At 43.1% G+C, this 17,760-nt stretch overlaps 1 pseudogene; it reads right to left on the minus strand.

Moving 5' to 3' along the window:
- Window positions 1–15,324: 15,324 nt before the first annotated feature.
- Window positions 15,325–17,552, minus strand: LOC101696401 (FUN14 domain-containing protein 1 pseudogene; annotated as a pseudogene).
- Window positions 17,553–17,760: the final 208 nt, after the last annotated feature.

Below are 17,760 nucleotides of genomic sequence, written 5' to 3' on the forward strand. Positions count from 1 at the left end.
CTTGCGCTTTTGAGGCAGGAGACAGAACCACTGAGGTAAATCCCAGGCTCATTGATGACTTTTTAGATATGAGACCACAGGCATGATCTATCAAAGAAAAAATTAATAAGGTGGACTTTGATAAAAGTAAGCATTTCTGCTCTGTGAGCTAGGTACAGTGGCTTGTGCTTGTAGTTTCAGCTACTCGGGAGGCTGAGGTGGGAGGATCTCTTGACCTCAGGAGTTCAAGAACAGCCTGAGCAACATCATGAGACCCCATCGTTAAAAAATCTGCTCCATGAAAGACATGCTTGAGAGAATGGAAAGGCAAGCCATAGTATGGGATAAAATATTTGCAAAAGACACATCTGAGGGCCAGGGATTTAGCTCAATGGTTCCACCGCCTGCTGCACAAGTGCAAGGACCCAAGTTTTATCCCTGGTACCAAAAAAAACAAAAAAAGAGACACATCTGAAAATGGACTGTCATTCAGAATATACAAAGAGCTCTTAAAACTAACAGTAAGAAAACAATCTGATTTAAAAATGGGCCAAAGATCTTAACATGACAAAGGAGCACATGGGAAGATGCTCCACATTCTATGCCATAAGGGAAATGCTAATTGAACAATAATGAGATGCCACCCCACACCTGCTAGAAGGTCAAGATCCAGACTACTTGGTGGGTGTGGTGGTGCACACACAGCCTGGGAGGCTGAGTCAGGAGGATCACTGTGAGCTCCAGATCAGCCTGGAAAACATAGTGAGACCCATAGCAAAAAACCAAACCAAAACAAAAAAAGATTCAGACTACTGACAACGCCCAATGCCAGCAAGGATGTGGAGCAACAGGGCCTCTCATTCACTGTTGCTGGGAATGCAAAATGGCACTGTTACTTTGGAAGATAGTTTGGCAATTTACTACGAAACTAACCACATTCTTACCATACAATCCAGCAATGGTATTGGTTGGTATTTACCCAAAGGAGTTGAAAACTTGTGTCCACACAAAAACCTGCAACAAATAAACAGATGAACAAAAATACGTACACTTGGATATATAGCAGCTTTGTTCATAATTCCCAAAGCTTAGAAGCTACCAAGATGTCATGGGTGAGTGGATAAATAAGCTGTGGTACATCCAGCAGGTGGAATATGACTGAGTGTTAAAGAAATAAGCTCTCAAGTCATGAAAGGCATGGGGGAAACATAAAGGTATATTTCTAAGTGAAAGAAGCCAATCTGGAAAAGCTACATATTGCAAGATTCCAACTATATCACATTCTGAAAAAGGCAAAACTACGGAGGTCAGTTTCCTGGGGGAGGGAGGGATGAATAGGCAGAGAATAGAGCATTTTTAGGGCAGTAAAAATACTTGCAGTGATCATATGTCGTATACATTTCTCCACAGAATGTATAACACCAAAAGTGAATTTTTTCTTCTTAATTCCTTCTTCCTTTTCTTTTTCTTTTTTTTCCCCCTGTTGTTGGGAATTGAGCCCAGGGCCTCCTATGTGGCAGGTGAGTGCTCTACCACGGAGCTACATCCCAGCCCCGGAGAGTGAATCTGAGTGTAAACTGTGGACTTCAGGAGATGAAGATGTCGCTGTGGTTTGCCAGCTGTAGGGGAGGATGGTGATGACGGGAGGTGTGCTGGGAGGGGGGGGGAGCGTGCACACGGGGTAATGGAAAAAACAGTGAATAGTTAACCTGTTAAAAAATTTATTACAGTAAAAGACGCATTTCTGTGAATCCCCCTCAAAATACTCTTCTTCACCCCAAACACAGTTGTTTCATCATTCTTGGCACTTTCTGAAGCAGTTCTGGAAGTACTCTTTCCTGACTTTAGTTGCATTGTTGTGGCTGCCTCCATGTCCTGAATTGATTCAAAATGTTTCATGGTCATTTTGACTTTGAGGACGAGCCAGAAGTCTCATAATGCTAGATCTGATGAATAAGGTGGACAAGGACACACTGTAATGTTTCTATTTGATAGAAACCACCATAAATGTTTTTAATCCATTTAGGACATAAGGCAGCCATGAAAAGACACTCACAAAAGAGGACTTCCAGAACTGCTTCAGAAAGCAGCAAGAACAATGGGATAAGTGTGTTTGAAGCAAAGGGTAGTATTTTGAGGGGGAATAAAGGCAAATGTGTCTTTTACTGTCATAATTTTTATTTTTTATTTTATTTTATTTTATTTTATTTTATTTTATTTTATTTTATTTTTTGGTACCGGGGATCAAACTCAGGACCTTGCACTTGGGAGGCAGGCCGCGGCACCACTGAGCTAAATCCCCGGAAACTGTCATAATTTTTAAATTTTTAAGTATTCAGTGTATTTTTCATCACACTGCTTAATGAGATAATTTGGTAATTTTCTTTTTAATTTTGCTCTAAACCTAAACTTGCTCTTAAAATATAGACTTTTTTAAAAGCCTTAGCTACTGAAAACATTTATCCCTTCTTGGGCCATGGGCTTATTTTTTCTTCACCTACCAACAAGACTTCTCTGACAACTTTGATAATCTCTGGGCTTCAACACCACAGGACCTCTCAAATGCAGGAAGGAATTGTGCAGCTGCTGGTGGTTTTACACCCCATTGGAGTAGGTATTCCTGGGATGGTCACTTGATGGCGCGCAAGAGTCTTCTCCCTCACCTTGCTCACCTGATTCACCGACCTGCTCCCTTGAGTATGTGGTATGATAAGAGAAAGGGTTTGATTAGTCATTATATGCTACTGACATGGTCCTGTGCATTCACTGTGGACCACAGTAATGTCGTATCTGTCATTTTTAAGCATATAATGGAAGGACATCCACAACAGTATTATTCTGGTTAATTTCATCCAGATGAAAAACCATTGATTACATAAATAGAAAAATATGTTCACAGTTGTATAAAAATGCCACCATATAAAAATATGATATACTGGCATCACCAAGAAGTTAATAAATGCTTTCATATCAGACTTGTAATATCCTTATCCTTTAATACAACTAGACATAGACTTTATAGGTGAAACAGGAAAGAAAGTCTGTGGATCCTCTCAGACATACTCTAAGACTCTCACAATAAATTCAGCACAGGTGAGTGGGAAAATGACAAGATAGGATTGTGAGAACTAAACTGCAGAAGCCTAATTTAGATGCCCTAGGTCTTGTCCAGACTTCTTCCAAGTATAAGATGCATCACTATCTTTTTTTTTTTTGGTACCAGAGATCGAACTCGGGACCTTGCACTTGCAAGGCAGGTGACAGAACCACTGAGCTAAATCCCCGGCCTAAGATGCATCACTATCAAAGAGACAAGGTTTTCTCGTCTTGGAGCATTAATGGATTGGCCTGTGACGCTTTCCTCTATGTCCCCGGGGAACTCACTAAGTGAAATCACATATTAGATAACAGCCCACTAAATTATCCCAAAGGACTCTTAGGGGTTCCTCCAGAGCCTCCTGGCCTGAGCCCTGCTACAGCACACGCTGTCAGGCTCCCCGATACACCCTCGAGCCATTTCTCCATTTCTGTTCTGTTATCCTCAGCTTCTGGGTCATTTGGTTCTTTTTCTTTTCTCTTTCAGCACTGGGGATTGAATCCAGGGCCTCATGCACTGGGCCCTTGTGGCTGTGACTGCTCAGAAGGTCCCTGGGCCACTTTGCACACCTGTGCACAGAGGAAGCAGGGTTGCTGGGGAGCTTGTGTGCCTCCCTCCCCATGTCATGGCCACTGACTACACAGAGTGTGAAAATCCCACTCCTGTGGGGTTTTTGTTTGTTTTTGGTACCAGGGATCGAACTTGGGACCTTGTGCTTGCGAGGCAGGTGGCGGCACCACTGAGCTAAATCCCCGGCTCCTGGTTTTTTGTTTTTTGTTTTTCTTTTTGTACCAGGGGTTGAACTCAGGACCTCCTGCTTACCAGGCAGGGCCTGTGCCACTGAGCTACATCCCAGCCCCCACTCCTGTGTTTGAGGTGGGACAAACTCCTCCACATCAGGCTGTGGTTGGGACTTGGCCAACATCACACCCTGGCCTGGCTTCCTTCCCTTCCTCTACTTCTTTCCCCCATTCCTTTAATTGTTTCCCCTGGGAGCACTTCCTGCGAAAATGATTTGCACACAACTCCTGTCTCAATATTTGCTTTCAGGAACCCAGCCCTAGAAACCAGCCATCCCAGATAAGCCATCCTACGGTTGCAGGGTAAAGCTGGGATACACATCAATGCTCTCCAGGAAGAAACCTTCACTGAAACTCCACTGGGAGGATCTCTGGTCTCAAATCCTTTCCTGCAAAAGCACTTCTGCTCTGATGCAGGTGGGAGGGGAGTGTGGAGGTAGTGTGTGAGGGGTGCTTGCAGCTTTGCCCTTGACAGAAGGAAAAAAACCCAAAACTATAACCAGAAGATGCTGAAAGAACCAGTGCAGTTATTTGTGCCTCTCAGGGAGTGGTCCCCAGGGGCTGTTGGTAGTGGCTTTGTTCTTCCTGCCTGCTGTGGAACGGTACTGGGTCTCTGTTTTAACTTCTTATTCAGTCCAAGAGGGTTTGCAACCCCCAAACAAAGATATTTTGCCAATCCAAACAAGTTGTGAAAACCCACTGCCTCCTGAAGTATTGGCCACCCACTTGGTTATAATTACAACTTTTTTGCTCCTCATCTCACCAGAGAAAGAAAACAATGCTTTGCTTTGGTGGATACACCAGCACATCCTTTCTTATTGGCTCTGCTCACATCGGGCCACAGTTCCCAGAAGCTGTGATATGAAATACAGACATCTGCAGATAAACAAAAGTCAAAAGGATTCATCCTTATCAGATCTGTACTAAAAGTGCTAATGGTTGTTCATCAGCTGAAGAACAAGGACACCAGATGAAAACTTAGAACTACAGGAGGAATGAAAAGCTTTATAGATGAGTAAATACAAAAGACTGTATTTTTTGTTATTTTTCTATAATTCCTTTAAAAGACCACTGGCTATTGAAAGAAAACATAACAACTATTTATTATAGGGTTTATGAGTGTAAAAAGCTAGATGTGGGGCACATGCCTGTAATCCCAGCACTCAGGGAGGCTGAGGCAAGAAGATCACAAATTTGAACCCTGGGTGACTTGGTGATATAGTGAGATCCAGCATCAAAATTACAAAATCAAATAAAAGGACTGGAGATATAGCTCAATGAGAAGGCCCTGGGTTCAACCCCCAGTACAAAAAAAAAGTATAAATGTAAAATACCTGACAATAATGGCACAAAGATGAGATAAATGGAATCACTTTTTTAGGTTATAAATTTTATGGAAATTGGTATAAATTGATCTAAACAGAATGTGATAAATTAAGGATGCATACTATAATTACCTAGAGCTAAAGTGATGATATTATATAAAGAGTTGGAGCTAAACAAACTAATAGAGGAAATAAAATGTACTACTAAAAATAGTTGATTAATTGAAGGCAGGAAAGGAGAAATAGAGAACAAAAAACAGGTGGAACAAACAGAAAACAAATAGGATGGTAGATTAACTCAATCATATCAATCATCACATAAAATATAAATGGATTAAACATTTCAATTAAAAGGTAGAGATTATCAAACTAGATAAAAATGACCCAAATCTATTTTATCTTAAGAGACTTACTGTAAACATATAAAGACAGATTAGATGAATGTAAAAGGATAGGGAAATATGTATATATGTATGTATATGTGTATATATATGTATATGGAAATATGTATATATATATATAATGCAGCTATACAAATAGTAAGAACAAATATAAATAAGAATAGGAACACATACAAAAAGCTGGTGTGGTTATATTACTATAAAATAAAGCAAGCTCAAGGTAAGGGGTATTACCAGATAGAAAGAAAAAAATTCATATTGATAAAAGGGTTGGGCCGGGGATTTAGCTCAGTGGTTCTGCCACCTGTAACACAAGTGCAAGGTCCTGAGTTTGATCCCTGGTACCAAAAAAAGGGGGTGGTCAATTCATCAAGAAGACTGAACAGTTCTAAATATGTACACTTATTAACTGTATTAGTTTCCTAGGGTGTCTGTGACAAAGTGCTACAGCCTGGATGGCTTCATCAACAGAAATTAATTTTCTCATAGTTCTGGAGGTTTGGGGGTTTTTATTTTTAGTTCTATAGTTTAGAAGTTTGAGACCATAGAGTTAGCACGGCTGGTTCTTTCCAAGCTCATCTTCTTTCTCCCTGTGACTTCACATCATCTTCCCTCTTGGTGTCTATGTCCAGATTTCCTCTTATAAGGACAGTCATACTGGATTAAACCCCACCCTATGACCTCATTTTGTCCTAATTACCTCTGCAAAGAACCTATCTCCACATAGGATCATGACATGAGGTACTTGGGGTTAGGACCGCAACATAAGACTTTTGTGGGAGGGCACGATCCAGCCCATAACAGTAATGGGGCTTCACAATGCAGGAGGCAAAGGAGTTGGGGTGTAGCTCAGTGGTAGAGCGTAGGAACCAGCCTGCAAGCTGAGCTCAAATCTCACCAAGGGGTGAGGTCACCAAGGGGTGACAAGGATGAAAAATAAAGAGACACAGAAACAAGTTAAAATCTCGGGGACCAGCGGGCTCATGTCTCCCTTAGACATACAGCCTCAAATGACTGGTGCAACTTGGCTTTATTCACTCAGACACAGGCACGAGCAATTAGGCTTCCACAGGCTTCATCTGTCTCCCACCCTCCATGGTACTTCTCGGGGTAAACTACTTAGCCTTAGGGCTGGGGATTTAGCTCAGTGGCTCCGCCGCCTGCTCTGCAAGTGCAAGGACCTGAGTACGATCCCCAGTACCAAAAAAAATTAACTAATTAAAAATAAATAAATAAAAACAAAAAAACAACTTAACCTCAGGAGTTTTTACTTCTCCCCGAAGCATGTTAAACACTTGTATCCCCTCTTTCTTCTCAGTGCTCACCGAGGAGACGAATTAGGCCTCTTTCTTCCCATCTGATCTCCACAATAGAGCACATGCCTAGCATGCACAAGGCCCTGGGTTCAATCCCCAGCACTGCGAAAGAAAGAAAGAAAGAAAGGAAGAAAGGAAAGAAAGACTCCACAAAATATATGAGCCAAAAACTAACAGAATTACACAGATAACTAGACAAACCCATGGATAGACAAAGAAAAGAAAAATCAGTAAGGACAAGTAGACAAAGAAGATGTGGTTTTTTTATACAATGGAGTACTAACCTGCCATAAAGGATGAGCTTCAGACATTTATAGTTAAACAGATGGACCTTGAGACCATACTCCTAAGTGAAATAAATCAGACACACATGTTTAAATACTTCATTGTTTCTCTGGTGTGAGAAATTGAAAGTGGAAATAAGGACTGAAATGTATAATGGATGCTGGGAAATGGGAAGAAAGTGTTCAAATGGCAAAAGGAAAGGGAGGAAGGAGGGAGGAAGGAGGGGAGAAGAAAAAAAAGTGAAAATAGAAGGAAAAAAATGGAAACAAAGCTTCTGTACATGGGGGAGGGGACTTGAGGGGGGAATGGGATAAAATAAAATAAAATTCATTTTAAAAATCTTTCCTTTGGAATACAAAAATAAAAAATAATGCTTTGAAAGGAAACATAACTGTATTGGTGAAATTATTTCCCCTTTCTTCTTTATCTTTCCCCACTTAAGAATTAAATCCTCAAAAATCAGCCCACAACTACTGTATCTTCCTATGCAGGCATTTAGAAATCAGTGTGTGTGATGTGCAGATAATTCATAAATAAAACCTTTAAATGAGGGGAAAAAAAAGAAAAATTAGTAAGGATACATAGAAGACTTGATAACCAACCTGGCTCTGCTGACATTTATGAAGCACTACGACCAATAATTGCAGAATTCATTTTTCAATGATACATGGAACATTTCCCATGGTAGGCTGTATGCTGGACTACAAATAAGTCAATATGTATTATAAAGTTGATATCTAAGAGATTATGTTCTCTGACCACCATGAAATTATATTTAGAATAATAATGCAAAGAAATCTAGGAAAGCCTCATGCATTTGAAAGTTAGACAGCATACGACTAACTCATAGGCCAAAGAAGAAATCACAAAGGAAATTTTAAATATATTGCACTACCCAGATGTAATAGCACACCCCTGTAATCTGAGCACTACAGAGGCTGAGGCAAGAGGGTCACCAATGAGTTTGAGGACAGCTTGGACTAGTGAGTTCAAGGTCAGCCTGTCTCAAAACACCAAGATGAATGAATGGATGAATGAATAAAATAAATAAATAAAAATATCTTGCACTAAAAGATATATGAAAATTATGGGGTGCAGGTAAAGCTAATTTTAGATGGAAATTAATAGTTTTCAATGCTCATATTGCAAAAGAAGAAAAGTTTCAAGTCAATGGTCAAATTTTCCACCTTAAATAGCTAGAAAAAGAACAATTTAAATTCAGAGTGACCAGAAAAAAAGAAATAATAAAAACAAGAGCAGAAATCAGTGATATAGAAAAACCAACAAAAACAAAGAAAATAAAAATTGGGGTTTTTGAAAAGATCAATGAAATTCACAATCACACTGGATTGTGCACACCTGAAATCCCAACATTCAGGAGACTGAAGCAGGAGGATCATGAGTTTGAGGCCAGCCTGGACTAGTGAGATTTTGTCTAGAAAAACCCAAATAATCATCATAATAATAATGAACCCCAGCAAGACATAGCAAGGAAGAGAAGGAGGTGGTTAGGGAAGAAGGAAATGAGGAAATAAAAGTGGATCCAGCACAAAGTCTATTTGGTTGTTCCTTTTGCTATTATTGCAAGATTTCTATATGTTTGAAATTAAATCAAAATAAAAACTTAAGCCAAGTGGGTGAAATGGGCGGTGACTATCATGGGCCTCGCATTTGGGTCCACAGGAATAGTTTTGCTGCTGGTGTGAAGGCAGAGTGGAGATGTGGAAAGGGGGGGTTCCAGATGAAGAAATGGGGGCTGAGTGCTCGGATGCACCGGCCCATGGCCCTGCCTGATGACACTGCAACATGTGGCCCTTCTGACCTGGCTGCCCATAAGCTGCACAGTGTCCTTGTCACACGGAGGGTTCCAAGCTGCAATCAGGCATCCATCCACACCAGCCTGTCATCTCCTTGAAGTCCTTTAACTGTCAGTTATGCTCCTCTTGCAGATCTAACCAAAACACCCTGTAAAGTCAGGTTTTTTTCTACAATATTATGGAGGAAGAGGAGTACATTTTGCAAGGGAGAAGACAAGTGTTTAAATTTAGACATTGTGGATGAAAGCATGTCTCATGTTTCATCTGAATCAGATGCAAGGGAGAGGATCTTCTTTATTCTAAAAGCCAGCAGCTGCTCGGAGAGGAGCAGATTGAACCACTTCCTCTTTGCTCAGAAATTCTCGGAGTAAATACAGACAGACAGACAGACAGACAGACAGACAGACACACACACACACACACACACACACACAGCTAGAACAAAGATAAGGAGCAAAAGAAAAATAATTCATGATGTTATTTGTCTCTTCAGAACACAGATACAAGGGATGATTGGAAAATATGGTGTGTATTTAAATTTCTTTTTTTTTTTTTGGTACCAGGTATCGAACTCGGGTCCTTGCCCTTGCGTAGCAGGCGTCGAAACCACTGAGCTAAATCCCCGGCCCAATTTAAATTTCTTAAATTTATTACAGCAAAAGATACATTGCTGTGAACCCCCTTCAGTCTTCCCTCTCACATTCATCCCGTGGTTCCTGCCACTTTCTGAAGCAGCTCTGGAAGTCCTCTTTCCTGTCTTTACAGTGAATGCTGCTGCCTTGCAACAGAAATTCAGCTCATAAAAACATGACAGTGTGTCCTCATCCACCTTATTCACCAGATCTGGTACTGTTTGACTTCTGGCTCTTCCCTGAAGTCAAAATGACCATGAAAGGGAAATGTTTTAAGTCAGTTCAGGACATTGAGGCAGTTTCAACAGCACAACTAAAGACAGTCATGAAAGAGGACTTCGGAGCTGCTTCAGGAAGTGGCAAGAACAACAGGATAAGTGTGTTTGAAGCAAGGGGAGTATTTTGAGGGAGACTGACAGCAATGTGTCTTTTACTGTAATAAATTTTTAAAATTTAAGCACACAGCATATTTGTTGATCACAACACACATATGTCTCGTATCACCTGATTTCCTGTGAGATTGCCCATTTTAGGAGTCCAGGCTGCTCTCTCAAAGCAGGAAGTTAAGGATGATATTGCAGATAAATGCTAATCAGCGCATGAAGATGGGCTGGTTATTTGGAAAAAAAGACAAAGAAAGAGATATTTCTTTTCAAGATAATTTTTGTGATAAAAACAACCCAACATGCACAAAAACCTTTATATACCCATCACCCAGACTGAACAATCCCACCCTGTGGAATGGAAGGAATTATGAAAGAGGAAGTTGCAGTTTGGGTTATAGAACAGGGCAGAGTTAAATTTAGCTTTCCTGGGAACTTACTTCAACTCGATTAGTCAGCTAATCAAAGCTCTTTGTTTAATTTCAGTTTCCTTATAGGCATAAAGAAAGGCCATACAATCCACCAGCTGCACCTCTTTTCACGGGCCTGGGTCAAACACTCAGGCTCTGTTCAGGATCCTTTGTCTTAGTTGATTCCTCTTAAATAAAGGGGGAAAAGAAAGATTTGCATTATTTCCTACATTTTTCTATAAAAGTACATTTTCCAGTTCTGCAATCTGCCCTATTTAAGATGGTGAACAGGGAGCCCACATAACAGTGATCGTGATCGGAGGGAATCGTGATCTCTCAGTGGATCTCAGGAGACTTCTGGGCACTGGGATCTGTCAGAAGTTACAGCCTGCAGCTGTGGGCAGCGACATCAAGAAGGACAGGGCAGAGGAGGTGTCCGGCTTGGATGGACCTTCGTAGGACACACTCTCGCCCAGAGGAGGGCCAGGCAAGGGCCAGGCCACCCAGTATAGGGTCCTGGGAGAGGAGGGGAACAGAGGTCCCTCAGTCCCTCGGGACGAGACAGGGGTTGACGGGGCAGAGATGGAAATCTAGTTTCCCTCCAGTTCCTCACCCTTCCCCTGGTCCTTCCCACTTCTGGAACCCTTCCTTGCCCCAGTCCTCTGCCACCATCTCTTTCCTCCACTGTCCCCCTGGACTGGCTGATTCCTGCTCATCAGCAACATCTCAGCCCCCAGATCTCTCCTCTGGCCCTGCAGTGGGGATCAGACCCCAGTGCACACTCCAGCTTTCCCTCCAGCATGCATCCCAGATATCACTGAGTAAGCTCCACCCTCAAGGACCACATCTGTGTCCTTTGCAGAGAGCATGCAGAGCACCTGTCTGGCCCAAATAGTGCTCAGCAAAGAATGAATGAATGAATGAAGAGGTGTTGATACATTCGCAGGACTCAAGGCTAGGTGTGCTTCCTGCGACGGTGCACAAGTTCCCTTTTACCATCTGCTGTTCCCACTGATGACCCTGCCACACACACCCCCTCCCATGGCTGTGTCCTCTTGGAGGCCCGGCCCTCTCTGTGCAGGCAGCCCGGTAGGCAGATGCTTTCTCAGAGTCTGGGTCTGAAGGGGAGAAGAGAAGCAGGGTGTTGGTGGCTGCAGGAGGTTTGGGGTCAAAGGAGTTCCTTTTCAATTTGGGGAGTGACTTCAAGTGTGCTTCCGGTTAGGAAGGAGAGGTTGAGGGAGCAGGAGGAAGACTTTGTCCCAAGAGGAGAGGGGAGATGGCTACAGAGCACCAAGATGTCAGCACAGGGCTCTTGCTGCCTGAGTTGGCAGAGGCCCCCGGTGAGTGGACCACCCCTCCCGGGGTCCAGCGTATGATGCCAGGCCACCGTGAGGGAAAATGTCTGAGGGGAAGTTTTGAGTCACCCACCTGCAGCTGCTAAAGGCTTGGAAGGCTGTGAGAGAGGAGCAGAGGATGGAGACTTTCCCTCTTCTAAGTACTAAGGATCTAACCCAGGGGGGTTGTACCACTGAGCTACATCCCCAGCCCTTTTTTATTTTTTATTTTGAGACATGGTCTTGTTAAACCACTAAGTTGCCCAGCCTGGGCTCGAACTTACAATCTTCCTGCCTTAGCCTCCTGAGCACTGGGATTACAGGCTTGCACTACCACACCTGGCTGGGGAGAGGGCTTTTAGGGGACCCGCAGAGGAGCTGTTTGCACTGGGGCTTATCACCTGGGCTCCCCCTTGGTAGAGTGTCGCCAGGCCTGGATGGCACCGAGGTGCTCTGCTCGCAGTTCCGGCTTCCCTGCTGCTGCGGGTCTCAGCAGATGCGAGTCCCAGTGTGGCGTCCTTCGATGGTTGGCATCCAATGAGCAGGTGCCTCAGTCAGTGCCGACACAGTTGCCCCAGGAGCTCTTGCCTCCTCTCCTACAATTCTGCCCTCTGACTTGAGTCTCAACAGTTGTCATTGAGCACTGATGTCACTCTGTGTGTCCTCAGCTGCCCTGTGAGATAAAGGACATGGAAAATGCACTGACCCTGACCCTGATCCCAAGGAAGCTTCAGCAGAAGATGTGGAGTCCTCACAAAAAGGAAGGGGACAATGATGAGCCTGGTTTGTAAAGGACAGGAAAAGGGACTTGGATGCAGGAGCTGATTGTCCCTTCTGGCCACACTTCAGGGATGTGTCGGCCCCAACTTCCTCCCTGCCTTTGCTGCCTGCCGTGCAAGGGCCCAAGTCCACCTGCTTCGTTTGGTGGTACCCTCCCCTCCACTCAGCCTGACTCCCCTGGCAAATCAGAGTGCCATTCATGGAATCTGGGGAAGTAGAGGTAGGACTGAGCCAACAGGTCTATGTGAGGCTCAGAGATCATCCTGACTTACCAGATGGGCTCTAGGATGCTCCTCTGCTGGACGAGCCCCCACAGTTCTCAAGAGTCTCTTCCTCACGATGGAGGTACAGTGGACCCTTGGCTTACAAACTCAATTCATTGGCAGGGCTGGTTGTAACTCAAGTTTGTCAATTGAAGGCTCAGGCTCCTCTACAGAGCCTTCAAAGTCTCTCTCCTGTATAATTTTAGGCCACACTTTCTTCCAGGCAGATCTCAGTGTCCTTAGAGAGACATTGGCCTGGGATTTCTCAGTTTTCCACCCAGGAAAGGATGTTCCTTCCAGAACTCTGTATCTGAGACCATCTGGAAGCACAAGTGGCCAGCATTTGGGTCATAACTCAAGACCTTGGTCATGAGTTAAAACTAAAATTCTAATCATAAAGCAAGTTGTTTGTATGTCAGGCCAGTCATAACTCAAGGGTCCACTGTATAGCAGTCTGTTTTTCATAACTATAATGAAATACCTGAGGCTGAGAACTTTATAAAGAAAAAACCTAGAATCAGGTATGGTGGTGCACACCTATAATTAGGAGGCAGGAGGATCACCAAAAGTTTGGGCTAGGTAGTGAGTTCAAGGAACCCTAATTCTGGAGGTTCAAGGGCATGGGTGGCATCAGGATTGGCCTGGCCCTGGTGAGGACTTCCTGGCATACAGCATGGGGCAGTGCTGGGGTACATAGGAGAGAGGGGATCCCATCACCAGACAGGGACCAAGAGGCTGCAAGTGTCTGGGCTTGCTCCTTGATAAGAACCCTTTCCTGGAAAGAACTCGAAGTCTCACAGGAACTACCTCAATCCCTTCCAAGGGAGTGCCCCAGTCACCCAATGACTTCCCACTCTCAGATGGGATAGAAAACATGGCATGTGCTTCAATTTTTAAAAAGTGTGTTATAAGCCAGGAGTGGTGGCACATACTTGTAATCCCAGCACTCAGGAGGCTGAGGCATGAGGATTGCTTCAAGTTCTAGGTTAACTAGTGAATTCAAGGCAGCCTGGTCTACATAGCAAGACACTGTCTCAAGAAAAAAAAAAGTATTACAGTAACAGACACATTTCCACTCATTCCCCTCAAAAACTTCCCCTTTCTTCGAACACATTCATCCTATTGTTCTTGCCACTTTCCGAAGAAGCTCTGGAAGTCCTCTTTCCTGAGTGTCTTTAGTTGCATGACTCAATGTTCTGAATAGAGTCAAAATATTTCCCTTCATAGTCATTTTGACTTTGGGGACAAGCCACAAGTCACACAGTGCCAGATGTGGTGAATAAGGTGGGTGAGGACACACTGTTGTGTTTTATGGGGCTGAGTTTCCATTGGATGGCACTTGGCGGCGGCAGCCACTGTAGGTTTCATCACACCTTATAGAGAGACTCAGGAAAGAGGACTCCAGAGCTGCTTCAGAAAGTGGCAAAGATGATGCAATAAGTATGTTGGAAGTGCGGGGAGTGTTTTGAGGGAGATTTATGTCTTTCACTATATTTTTTAATTCTTTTGTAAACAATCACTTTTTTTTTTTGTCACACCCCATAAATTTTTTCTCTTCCAGATCCACCAACTCCTAATAACACCACACGGGGGACCCAGCTTCCCACACAGTGGCTTTTAGGGGGCAAACCATGGCAGGCAGAGACACAGGAATGACAGCATGGGGTTTGGTGAACCCGCACCCTAGAATCTCTCCTCTCAGAGACCTGTCCCCCCTACCTGTGTCTTCCCTGCCAGCTGCAGGCCACCCCTGCCCCTCCAGAGTCCTGCACTTTAACTATTTCACACTCGATGACACATGAACTACACAAGCAGGGCTCTAGGCCTTTCTTCCTTTTGTGTTTTGTTTTGTTTTTGTGGTACCAGGGATCGAACTCAGGACCTTGCATTTTCAAGGCAGGCACGGTGCCACTGAGCTAAATCCCCCACCCTCGAGACCTTTCTTTAACCTTGTAATTTTGTTTTTCTAAAAGAGGAAGGCACTGTTTTGTAGGGTTAAAAACTCCCATTTGTCCTTATGATTCATTTTGGTTGTTTGGGGGTGATGCACTCATTCATGACGACTCATTCAGGATCTGGAATGAATTAAGTGGGACTTTCTCCTGGTGACAGTAAAATGAAAGATCTTAAACGAGGGGAATGCCGGTGGGCCTAGGGGACTTCTGCCACCTTTAGGACCCAAGTCAATTCAGCAAGATTCAGCCCCAGTTCAGAAAATCCCAACAAACAACCTCAGCTCGGCTGGGGCTGGTGCTGCCTGGGACAGGACATCAGCTCCGAACTTTCTCCCAGGGTTGCCTTGTAGGTCACAGGTGTATAGTATAGCCATTAAATCCAACTGAACACATAGGGAAACCAATTCAGGAAGATACTGAGTGTCACATCAGGACTCAGATGTTCTCTGGTTTGTTCCAGGTAGCCTTCCGCACAATCCCAGAGGACAACCAGTGTTTTGTTTGTTTGTTTGTTTTTTAAAGAAAATCAGGGTTTTATTTAGCATTATATCTGAGGTTCTAATGAGAACAAAAGCAGAAATCAAAGATGGATCCCACATTCAATTTTAAGGAGGCTCAGGAAAATGAAAGCACAAAGCCTGTAAACAATCTTCAAAGAATGAAATGTCACATGTTTATAACACACACAATATATGTACTATGGGGACTTCCTAGCAAATGAAGATGGTCTCAATACAGTAACTGTAGTCTTTCTAATCTGAAGACTCCAATCCATGTTGTTTTGCTCTTTTTCTCAATTCCAACCTAAAATTCTAGGGACAAAATAAATAATCTGGAAAGATTCTGGGGGGTAAAAAGACTGAGAGGGTATGATGTCAGCCCCAAGAAACGGGTAAATTGGCCCAGTGTTCAAGAAACATAATGCTACCAAAAGCCTGGAAGCCATAGTACTTAATCTTAGATTTGGTCAAGGAGACAATCTCTTTTAGCTACAGTTTCATGATTACATAGAAAGTCAATTCTTCAGACAGTAAGAAGAGGCCAAAATAATTATTAGGATTTTTAGAAACAAAAAAAAGAGGTACCAGAGTTAATAAAATGAATCAATGACCCACCTATATGTATGCCCAAAATTAGTTCCACCCAGGCTTCCAGGATAAACAAATACAAAAATGAGAAGGTAACATACGAGAAGATATTTTTAAAACCACAGATGGCAAAAAAGGAAAAAAGAGCTTTAGCTACGTAGTAGTATTTCCTTAGAAGAGCCTTTGTTGAAAAGTAGTGTTATTATATAAGCCAGGGAAGAAATGCAGGGAGAAAACAACCTAAGGACTGGTATTACATCAGTAGAATCTATTTAGTATCTTTAATAATTCTATTATTACTAACGCCTTCCACAAAAGGGCATTATAGCTATTTAAGTTTATTGCAAACACATCTTTAAAAACCTCAGCCCTACTATTGAAGCTGTAAGCAATTTTTTTGGGTACCAGGGAATTGAACTCATGACCTTGAGCTTATGAGGCAGGCAGCAGAACCACTGAGCTAAATCCCCGGCCCCTGACAATTTTTTTGAGACAGGGTCTCACTATGTATTTCAGGCTGGCATTGAACTTATTATGTAGTCCAAGCTGGCCTCGAAGCTGCAGTGATCCTCCTGCCTCAGCCTCCCAAGTGCTGGGATTACAGGCAGGTGCCACCACACCCGGGTATAAGACAAATTTTTAACTATTGGCACTATACTATGAAGCACAATGAACATCTTAGTTAAATAAAAAAGGATAATATTTCACTGGGAGATAGAGCCAACAGATTTTTTTCTCATATCCATATCTAATAGTGCTATCTTACTGGCTACTTTTTAAAACAGATGCAAATTTTTTTAAAAACGCCAAAAGCCATGTTTTGCTCAAGAATACTATTGTTCAAATACCACGCAGGCTGTTTTACAGCAGATACTCATTTGCCAAGCTTCAGATGGCAAAATGCTAAGTTGTGAATTTGGTATTGTCCAGAGAGTTGTTTCTCCCTGCTCTGGAGACTCTGGTGGCATGGGCTGCTGAGAAGTCACCCTGCTGCCACTCTCTTCTCACAGTTGGATCCACTAGGAAGGATCATTCATGTCCTTAAGATGCAAGGCCAAGCAGAAACCCTTCCACAAATCCACTGGATATCACGATGTTCTGTTTGATAAATTCTGTTGCTTCTTCGATTACACTGTTGAGTTCAGGTGCTGCTTTATTTGCTCGTTTCTTAATCTGTCTTTCTGCTTTGTTTACATCTTTTCCAACTCTCTTCCAGTCGATCTGCACATAGCCACTATGACTGGCGATCTGTAGGAGAAGAAAGCCACCACTTACTGCTGTTGCTGTAAGTTTTCCAACTTTCTGGAACAAAAATCCTGCACACCAGCCAGTCACGCCACCCATTGCAATCTGGGTAGCTACTAAGTATTTTTCTACCATAGGTCCTGATTGGTGGCCAAACATTCGATTCCACCAGTGTTGTCTTCTTGCATACTCTGTTAAATCCAACACTTCTTTAAGAGTCGTCATTTCATATTCTTGTGGAGGGGGGGTTCTGGTACCGCAGGAGGCCAGTTCTGGGGTGGTCCCCTCCCGCCCTCCTCTCCCCTGCACTTTAAGGACCGCTCTAGGCCGAGGAAGAAGTCTATGGTTTCTTTTTTCCCTCCCTCTTTCTTTTCTTTTCCCTTCTCCTCCTTCCCCTCCTCCCAGCCGTTGTTCTGTCCCCGCCTACTTCTCTCTCTCTCTTTTTTTTTTTTTTGTACCGGGGATCAAACTCGGGTCCTTGAGCTTTCAAGGCAGGCGGCAGAACCACTGAGCTAAATCCTAGGCCCCAATTAGTGGTTTTTAAAAATTCTTTTATTGGTACATTTTAGGTATACAATACGTTTACATTTATCATTGGGTGTTTGTACCTATACATGATGTATCTTAGTTCTTATTTTTTCCCCCAATAC

This window comes from Heterocephalus glaber, unplaced genomic scaffold (assembly GCF_053883595.1).
Source record: "Heterocephalus glaber isolate CG9 unplaced genomic scaffold, H.glaber_assembly_v1.0 deba00001531, whole genome shotgun sequence".
Taxonomy (NCBI): domain Eukaryota; kingdom Metazoa; phylum Chordata; class Mammalia; order Rodentia; family Bathyergidae; genus Heterocephalus; species Heterocephalus glaber.